Consider the following 8826-nt stretch of genomic DNA (forward strand, 5'->3'; position numbering starts at 1 on the left):
GGGGGTTGTTCTGGCCACGGGGCATGCGCGCTGGCGGTGGCAGAAGTGGCCTTGGCACAGGGGAGTATGTGGGTAAGATAAGGAAGTGGGGAAAGGGCAGTTGGGAGAAAGGCTGTTTCCTCCGGCAAGCCTCCCCTGCCAGTGGCATTTTGGGTGAGGAAAAGGGAGCTGCCTTGACCTCGCTCCTCAGGCTCGGGGGGGCTGCAGAGGGCACTCACGCCCGTACCTACTACCCTCCCCAGGGGGTGATCAGGTCCCCTGGCCCAGGCCTGGTAAGTCGAGGCACAAGCTCAGTCCCCGCAATTCCCCTTTCTTTTCTAATTAGAGGAAGAGGCTTTACCGGAGAGGTCCGCTAAGGGTGAGGGAAGGGGGAGGTCAGGGAAGGGAAAAAGGGGTTGACGGTGGTTCAGCGAGGCTGGAGCTCAGTGTTGGTGTGGTGCCCGGGCGCTCGACAATGACTTCACTGCAGCGGGCTGGGCGAAGGTGAGGGGTTTAAAGTTCAGGGGTTCAGAGAAGCTGGAACTCGAGGTGAGAGCGATGTTCAGGTGATTGGGAAGGGCCTCGCGGTTGGCGAGTCGACCGGTGGCGTTGAGGTCGCGGAGGGTTGGCTGTTATCTTGGAGTGGGGGGCGTCAGAGGTGGCGAGTCGCTGATACTGAATTTGCACGAACGAGGAAAAAATGGCATCTGTTTGTTTTCTTACAAGCTGGACAATTTTGCGGATGAGGCAGGGTCCTAAGATGAGAGCTAGAATAATTATTAATAGGGGGCCAAGAAAAGGAAGGATGTATGGGAGGATGGGAGTGAAAAAACTGGACCAATAACTGGTGGCTTCACGATCTCTTTTACGCTTTTCCAGTCCTTCTCGGACCCTTTTCAGGCTGTCCTCGACGAGACCTGTGGAATTGGCATAAACATAGCACTCTTCTCCTAGGGCGGCGCAGAGGCCTCCTTCTTTGAGGAGGAGAAGGTCAAGACCTCGGCGGTTTTGGAGCACGACTTCAGAGAGGGAATTGACAGAATTTTTTAGATGGTAAATAGCGTTTTGTAAGTGACGAATGTCCTCGTCAACAGCCGCCCTGAGGTGAGTTAGGGCGGAGCCTTGACTGGCTAGTGCAGCGATTCCGGTGCCAGTGCCGGCAAGACCTAGGAGGGAGGCAATTGTAAGGACGGTGATGGGCTCTCGCTTTTGCAGAAGGGCAGGAGCTGCAGTTTTTTCCAGACGGAGGAAGAAGTCTTCTTTGCTGTGGTATAAAACCCTAGGGATAAGGACAATTAGGAGGCAAGTTTCTTTATATTCGCTGATGATATTTGTACTGAGACAGGGGGTAAGTCCTGTAGAGGAGCAGAGCCATTGGGAGGAGTTATGAGGAATGAGAAACTTTGCCGAGCTGCTGGGAGATGAGTAGCTGGCACAGGCAGTGAGGTCGGGAGAGTTACTGGAGCGAGGGCGGACGCACTTTCCCGTATAGGAGACTGAATGAAAGGTCAGGGGGACGGCAGAGGTATTCCAATTGCATTCCGAGGGGCTGTCTTCTGTGCTTTCTGAAAAGGAGAGGTTGGAGGCAACGGGCTCGTACAGTGAGGAAGAGGTGGAGAGGCAGAGCCAGCAGGAGGAGGTAAAATTGGGGTTGGAGGAGTTCACTGAGGCAAAGGCGGCTTGGATGAGGCTGAGGAGGGGAGAGGAATAATGAGAAGGGGGCAGAGGAAGCTGGGGTGGTGGGGTTGGCGATGCGCTGTTTGTAGCTGAGGTGCAGCTTCCAGATGCGCTGCTTGTACTTGAGGTGCGGCTGGAAGGCTGTGGAAAAAAGGGGGTTAATGACTTGGTTGGGACTTATGCCAGAGGGTGTTTTTAAAGCAGTATTTTGGTATGGTTGGCTTATAGCCTCCTTTTTTATTAGAATAAGTGATTCTCGGTCGGCTCCTTTCTCATAGATTCTGAAGCCTCAAGTTTGACCGAGTAACCAGGAGGGATTAGTGGGGAGCTGCACTGTAAGATTAAGATGTGTGCAGGATCCCTTACTTTTTTGGCCGAGCCAGTTAACAGTAGGGAGTTTGCACCCTGTAGGGGTCCATTTTAAGGTAAGGTAATGATTAGGAACAGGAGGCTTCCAATTAGTGGCTAATGTTTCACACCCCCAGTATGCACAGTAGTACTCGTTGGGGGAATTACAGTACGATTTTCCAGGATTTGAGGATGGGCACATGTAATATTGGGCCTGGGGGTTACTTACTTTTCGAGCGCAGGTTTCTTCGACTCTGGAGACAAAGGTGGCGAAAGGCTTACTCGGCTCCTGGAAGAGCTTGGTGAATTTATTAGGCCGACAGGCAGAGCAATTGGCAAACGCGCGTAAGGCGATGCCTCTGAGGACAGTCCAGAAGGTGGCAGGGACATTAATATAAGCAGACGCATTTAGAAATGCTCCAGTGCCCAAATAGGCTTCGGGGGGATGATAGACTCCAATGGCTGCATCTTGCTCACTTTGCTTAGCTGCTTCCGCCTGGAAGTGAGCACGCCAGTCAACAAACTGACCGGGGTTAAGAATGGAACGGGCGAGCGAGGCCCAGTCTTGGGGGATGCAATAGTCCATGGCGAGATCCTGCAGTATTTGGGAAGCATATGGGCTACCTAACCCGTCCTCCCTGACGGCCCTGCGAAGCTGCTTGATAGTATCTAAGTCAATGGGATACCAGTCATGCGGTTTTTGTGGGGTGGGGGCAAGGTTAAGAGGAAAACAGCGAAAAGCACGAGAGAAAGGAGGACACGCTTGCAGAGGGCTTGGCGCGGGAGTGGGGGTAGGGGGAGTGTTGCCCCAAGGGTTGCCTTGAGGTGCAGAAGGCAGCCAGGGGTTGTTAGTCGGCAGGGTGGGAGGAGCGGCGGCAGCTGCCGGTAGCGGCTCTGAGGGGGAGCTCGCCGGAGGGAGAGGCGGGAGTGGGAGGCCCCAAGCGTCGCAAGATGGCGGCGTGGTAGGCGTGGCTAAGACACAAGATGGTGGATCAGCCCCGCCCTGTGAAAGGGTGGGGTTTAAGGCACAAGATGGTGGACTAGCTCCGCCCTGTGAAAGGGCGGGGTAAAGCATATGCGGTTTCCGGCCCAGCTTAGGGCTGATGTCATCGCCGGAGCATTTCCTCCCCTCGATGGAAGAAGAAGGAGGAAGTTCGCCATCTTGGCGTGGCGCAGTGTTATTTTGCTTTTTGGGAGTCACCTCGAGCGCGTTGTTAATCTGCTCGACTAAGGACTCCGTGTCCGAGTCATGATTTGAATTAGTATCGCTATCTGAATCTGTTGGCTGGGTTGATAGGGCCTCTTTGGATTTAACGGGGCCTCGATCAGGGGGGAGGGAGCCTTGAAGGCAGGAGCGGATGGTTATCAAGGTGGGGAGCAAGCCGGGAGGGAAACACTTGCTCTCATGTTCCATGGCGTTAGTGACTCGATCAATAAGGCGATCATAAGTAACAGGGTCCCAAAGATGGCAAGTGGTGAGCCATGGGTTAAAGGGCAGCAGGAGGTCCTAGTATATTCGCAGCTGCTGGACAGACACTTTACAGTGATGCGTGTCTAGGAGACCCGCTAGAGCATGAACTTGAGGTGCCTGACATGTAGATATACGATTACCCATAGCTGAGGGGAGAGAAGGGGGAGTTGTTCCCGAGCCGGGCCGGCCCGGCTGGCGGGGAGGAGGAGGAGGAGTTGCTTACCGAGCAGAGAGAATGAGATAAACTGTGGCTGCAAGGCCGAAGGAGACGGCGAGAGCAGAAAGCAGTGCCCTTTGGTAACGGGAGCAGTCAGGGGGGGCAGTTGCAAAGAGGCACACGGCACCAAATGAGGAAATAAAGATACAAAGAACTACAGCAAAGTAATGGAGGGGAAGAGGGAGAGTGTTAGGAGGAACGGGGGTCATAGAAGTGCGCATACAAGAGGACGAAGAGAGCGTGGGGGAAGGGAGGAGTTCCTACTGGATGAAGAGAGCGTGGGGGAAGGGAGGAGCGGCTTCGGAGCAAGGAACCTCCCACGGCTCCGGAAGCGGCGAGGGAGAGGCGGCCCTTACCTTGCAGGCGAGGAAATGGGAAGCTGGAGAGGCGTCCGGGCGAGCGGGTGACCTGCCAAACTGCCGTGTGGAGACGTTCCTCACACGGGGCACCAGTTGCGGTCGGGGTTACTGCTTCTAGGGGGAGTGGCGGCCGGTAGCCGAGCCCTCAGCTCTCGGGGCTGCTTAAAGGGTACCGGCGGCGGGGGCTCTTTCCCGGAGGCGAGGGCGAGGCGGAGGACGTGGCCAAGGTCCTCGGCGAGAGGCATGCAAGGTGTGGAGGGCGGCGATAAGGACAAAAAACACTCTTCATCCAGTAGGAGTATGCGCCAAAGAGATTTATTCAGGGGTGATTACAGGTTATATAGGCTGGTAAGAGGGGCAGGGCTGGAAAGGAGGTGAAGTAGCCTAAAATGGCAATATTGAAGGGAGAGGGGCTAGGATTGGTTCTGAGAGGACGCAGGAGCCGTTGCAACGGGCGGGGGTTGTTCTGGCCACGGGGCATGCGCGCTGGCGGTGGCAGAAGTGGCCTTGGCACAGGGGAGTATGTGGGTAAGATAAGGAAGTGGGGAAAGGGCAGTTGGGAGAAAGGCTGTTTCCTCCGGCAAGCCTCCCCTGCCAGTGGCATTTTGGGTGAGGAAAAGGGAGCTGCCTTGACCTCGCTCCTCAGGCTCGGGGGGGCTGCAGAGGGCACTCACGCCCGTACCTACTACCCTCCCCAGGGGGTGATCAGGTCCCCTGGCCCAGGCCTGGTAAGTCGAGGCACAAGCTCAGTCCCCGCAATCTTGCTTTTTGGCAGCTTTAGCAAACCAAAACTGGGGATATTAGAGGAAGAACAGGCCTGGAGAGAAGTGGAGATTGGGGGCTTCATGGTGCATAGGATACATTCCAAAGGCCTACCAGGTGTCTGAGAGGGGCTGGTTTACTAGTCTGGGGTCCAGGAGAGGGGTCTGGGCTGAGAGCCCTCTGGGATGCCTTAGCATATACATGTTGAGTTAGGACAAGAGTGGGAAGAGAATCACCTGGTGCTAAGCAGGAGCTTCTGAGGACAGAGCCCTGGCCCTTCTCCTGCTTAGGTTAGTCTGGAGGATGAGGAGGAAACAGCAAAGAGAACCGAGAAGTTGTGAAGCAGAGGGAACAGTCAGGAGAAGAGCCCTACAGCCAACTGGGAAAGTGTTTCAAAGGAAGGGGCCAATGACATCACCCAATGCTGACGGCCGAGTCGGCTGAGTCAATGACTAACCATTGTGTGGGGCTCACTGGTGGCCTGACAAGGAGCTGTTTCATGGAAGGGCACATCAAGATTCTAGTTGCAGTGTGTTCAAGAGAGAGAAGAGAGGCAGAAGGAGGGAAAGAGGAGATGGTGAATATAAACAACTCTTTTGAGGACTATTGGGTGAAAAGAAGGAAAGAGATGGTGCAGAAGCCGTCTGGGGAAGCAGAGGGTGAAGGGCATAGAATATGGCTGGTTTGGGTTTTGCTTTGCTTTGTTTTACATGGGAGATATTACACCATGTCAACATGTTGGTGTAAAGAATGGAAAAGATATGGTGCAGGAGAATGGGTTAAATTCAGGAGAGATGTTCTTGGGCAGGTGAGAAGAGGTGGGCTACAGTCCCCCAGGTGCAGGGCCAGTGGTGGGGGCACAGACGCCCCATGTAGAGTGACAGCAGGGATGGTGGGCCCAGACTTGACAGGGCTGGATGCTGAGGGGAAGCGTGTGGAAATTCCCATCTTTTTGCTTCCTTTTCTGCTGTGACATTGGAAGCCACATCAGTTGTAAGTGAGGAGGGAGAGAATGGGGGAAGATTTAGAGGGAGGAGAAAGTGTGAATGGACCACCCAGGAGAAGGAAGAGCAGATGGAAAAGGGAAGGGTAGCTGAATCTACAGCAGCAGTTTAGGGACCCACTGGAGGTTGGTGTCATGAGTTCAAAGAGGCCAAACAGCGAGTGTGGTTGGGTTTTTGTCCTGACTCCAATCAGGGCAGAAATGCAGAAACAGAGCAGAAAGAGAGTTTGATTTTACTAGGGGTGGATCATACAAGAATTCACAGCTACTAATTTTCACCTACAAGCCCAGGGCTCCTCCACTCAGCTCCCAAGTCCATAAATACCTCTTGCTCCCATCCCCACTCCTTTTGCAGAATAAAGAAGGACTGAGGCGTGGTAAGACTTCCCTCTGCTTGGTTTCATGTGCCAAGAGGTAGATGCAGCTCCTTTTGCTCTAAAGTGAGTGTTAATTCCTGACAGCTTTGCAAAGCAACCTCCTGAAATTTGAGAGTAGCTTCCACTCCAGGTAGGAACACCAGGGTTTGAGGCTGGCTTGCCTGGAGACTACTGGCTCTGGGGCCTGTTATTAAACACCCACTGCGACAAGCATCATTCTAGGCATCGGGCATAAAGCGATGAACAAGATTCCAAAGAGCTTGCATCCTAGTGGGTGGGCACTACAGGGATGGAATCCACTGGAAACCCAACTTTCTCCCCTTCTCATTGGCTCCATACATGGTGTGGCCCCTCTCCTGCATGGGTGGGTGTGCTGGTTGGGATGTATTATAGCCCCCAAAATGCCATTATCTTTGAAGCAATCCTGTGGAGGCAGGCATATTAGTATTGATTAGGTTGGAACCTATTGATGGAGTATTTCCATGGAGATGTGACTCAGTTATGGGCAAGACCTTTGATTGGATAATTTCCATGAAGGTGCTACCCTGTCCATTCAGGGTGGGTGTTAATTGGATCACTGGAATCATACAAAGGAGTTCACAAACAGAAGGACCTCAGGGCAACTAAGAGTGACATTTTGAAGAGGAGCTGCAGCTAAGAGAGGACAAAATGCCCCAAGAGCAACATTTCGGAGAATGCCATTTTGAAACGCAACATGGGAGCAAGCAGACACCAGCCATGTGCCTTCTGAGCTAACAGAGGTTTTCCGGATGCCAATGGCCTTTCTCCAGTGAAGGTACCCGATTGTTGATGCCTTACCTTGGACACTCTATGGCATTAAGACTGTAACTTTGTAACCAAATAAACCCCCTTTATAAAAGCCAATCCATTTCTGGTGTTTTGCAAAATGGCAGCATTAGCAAACTAGAACAGTGGGATACACTCCATCCTCCCCCACACACCATGGGCCTGGGTGGTAGCTTCCCAGAGGCTCACAGGTCACCCAGCCATCTCACTACAATCCACATGGAGCAAGATGAGCTGGTGTCAGTGGGTGCCTTCAGCTGGGGAAGAGTCAAGGCCCTGGACAGAATCTGTGTGCAGGCAGGCAAATACCAGCAGGATCCCACGGGATTCTTGGGACAGCAAACAGGACTTGTCTAACTTGGCTTGGGTGTCTGTGCCATCCAATCAACTGTGCCCAGGGGCGGGGCCACACCATACATCAGGTGTCTATGCATCTAATCAGCTGTGCCCAGGGGCAGGGCCACACTGTGCAGCAGGTGTCTGTGCAGCCAATCAGCTGTGCCTAGCGGCCATGTCCTACATCTGGGCTACCAGGACTCTTCCTTATGGATGGCACAGCTCTTCTCAGCCACCTGTCCTGGGTGCAGCCAGGGGACCAGAAGGAGCTGAAATCCTGCCCCCCTCCACCTGCCATACCAGCTACCTTTGTGGGCTACACTACTTGCAGAATAAGCACCCTGTCCTAGCTTCCTGCAGGTCCCACTACACCAGCTCTCGAGAGCAGTCTTCAAGGGCTCAGTAGAGCACCCCCAAACAGAACCTACTTTTTAGATCTCAGTCTTCTACCTTCCTTTCGGCAGCCCTCCCTGGTTTCTAACTGAGGATGGTCATCTCTGCTCCAAACCTTCCTGGCACCTGTGTATACCCTGTCCTGCACTTATGTCTTATGAAGATGCTCACTCAGTTGTGTCTGTCCCCTCCCCAGGCTGCAGGCTTCATGACATCAAAGGCCATGTCTGTCTTGCTCATCATAATATTCATACAGATCTGAACAGGGCCTGGCATTGTAGTGTTGCTGATTGACTGACTAAGGGGTGGATGGAATGCACGGGAGTCGAACGTTTTTCTTTTTGATGCTACCTCTTTCTGCAGATTCCACTGATTTGTTAGTCCCTGTGCTGGAACATCAGCATGGCATGCTGGAAACAGCACTGGGCAGGCACTCAGGGAACCTAAGGGATGCCAACCCAGAGGCTTCTCCCCTTCCATCTGCTAAGAAGGTCAGGCTCAACTTCTGGGGTCAGTTTTGCTTGGTTGGTGTTTGCGCTTACGAGGATGTAAGTAGAGGCAGAACTCAACCCTTCTCCCGGCTGTGTGGGCCCCAGGGACCAGATGTGGAAGGGAGCCAATGACCATCCTTTTGAAGGGTGTAGGTGTAGGCTCTTTCTGTCCCTGAAAGCTAGATGCTTCCACGCACATTCTCCCAGTCTCCTTCACAACCCTTGGTGGTGTTCAGCTCCAATAACTGGGGACACTGCCACACAGGGAGGTCACAGGATATGTCTCCAGTCAGGGCAAGGAGAGAGAACCCCTGTCCACTGATCTTCACACATGGCCTCCCCGACCATTCTTTTTCCTCCGGTCTGTCTTCAGCTTAGCACCCATCCCAGCCCCTCTAGCAGGAGCAGAGGTTCTAAGCTCAGGGGAGACATGGTCAGTTCTAGGCCAGTGGGTGGGAGAACCTGGAGGACAGAACAATCTGGACCCAGATCTTTGGGGCTTCGTTGCCAGCCTCTCCTTCCCGCTGTGGTTGACTGAGGGTGAGAGAATGTGGCAGAAAGTGAGAAAGGGTTGAATTCTGAGAACCTTGTCTGCTGGGCTCACTC

Source organism: Choloepus didactylus, chromosome 9 (genome assembly GCF_015220235.1).
Source record: "Choloepus didactylus isolate mChoDid1 chromosome 9, mChoDid1.pri, whole genome shotgun sequence".
Lineage (NCBI taxonomy): Eukaryota > Metazoa > Chordata > Mammalia > Pilosa > Megalonychidae > Choloepus > Choloepus didactylus.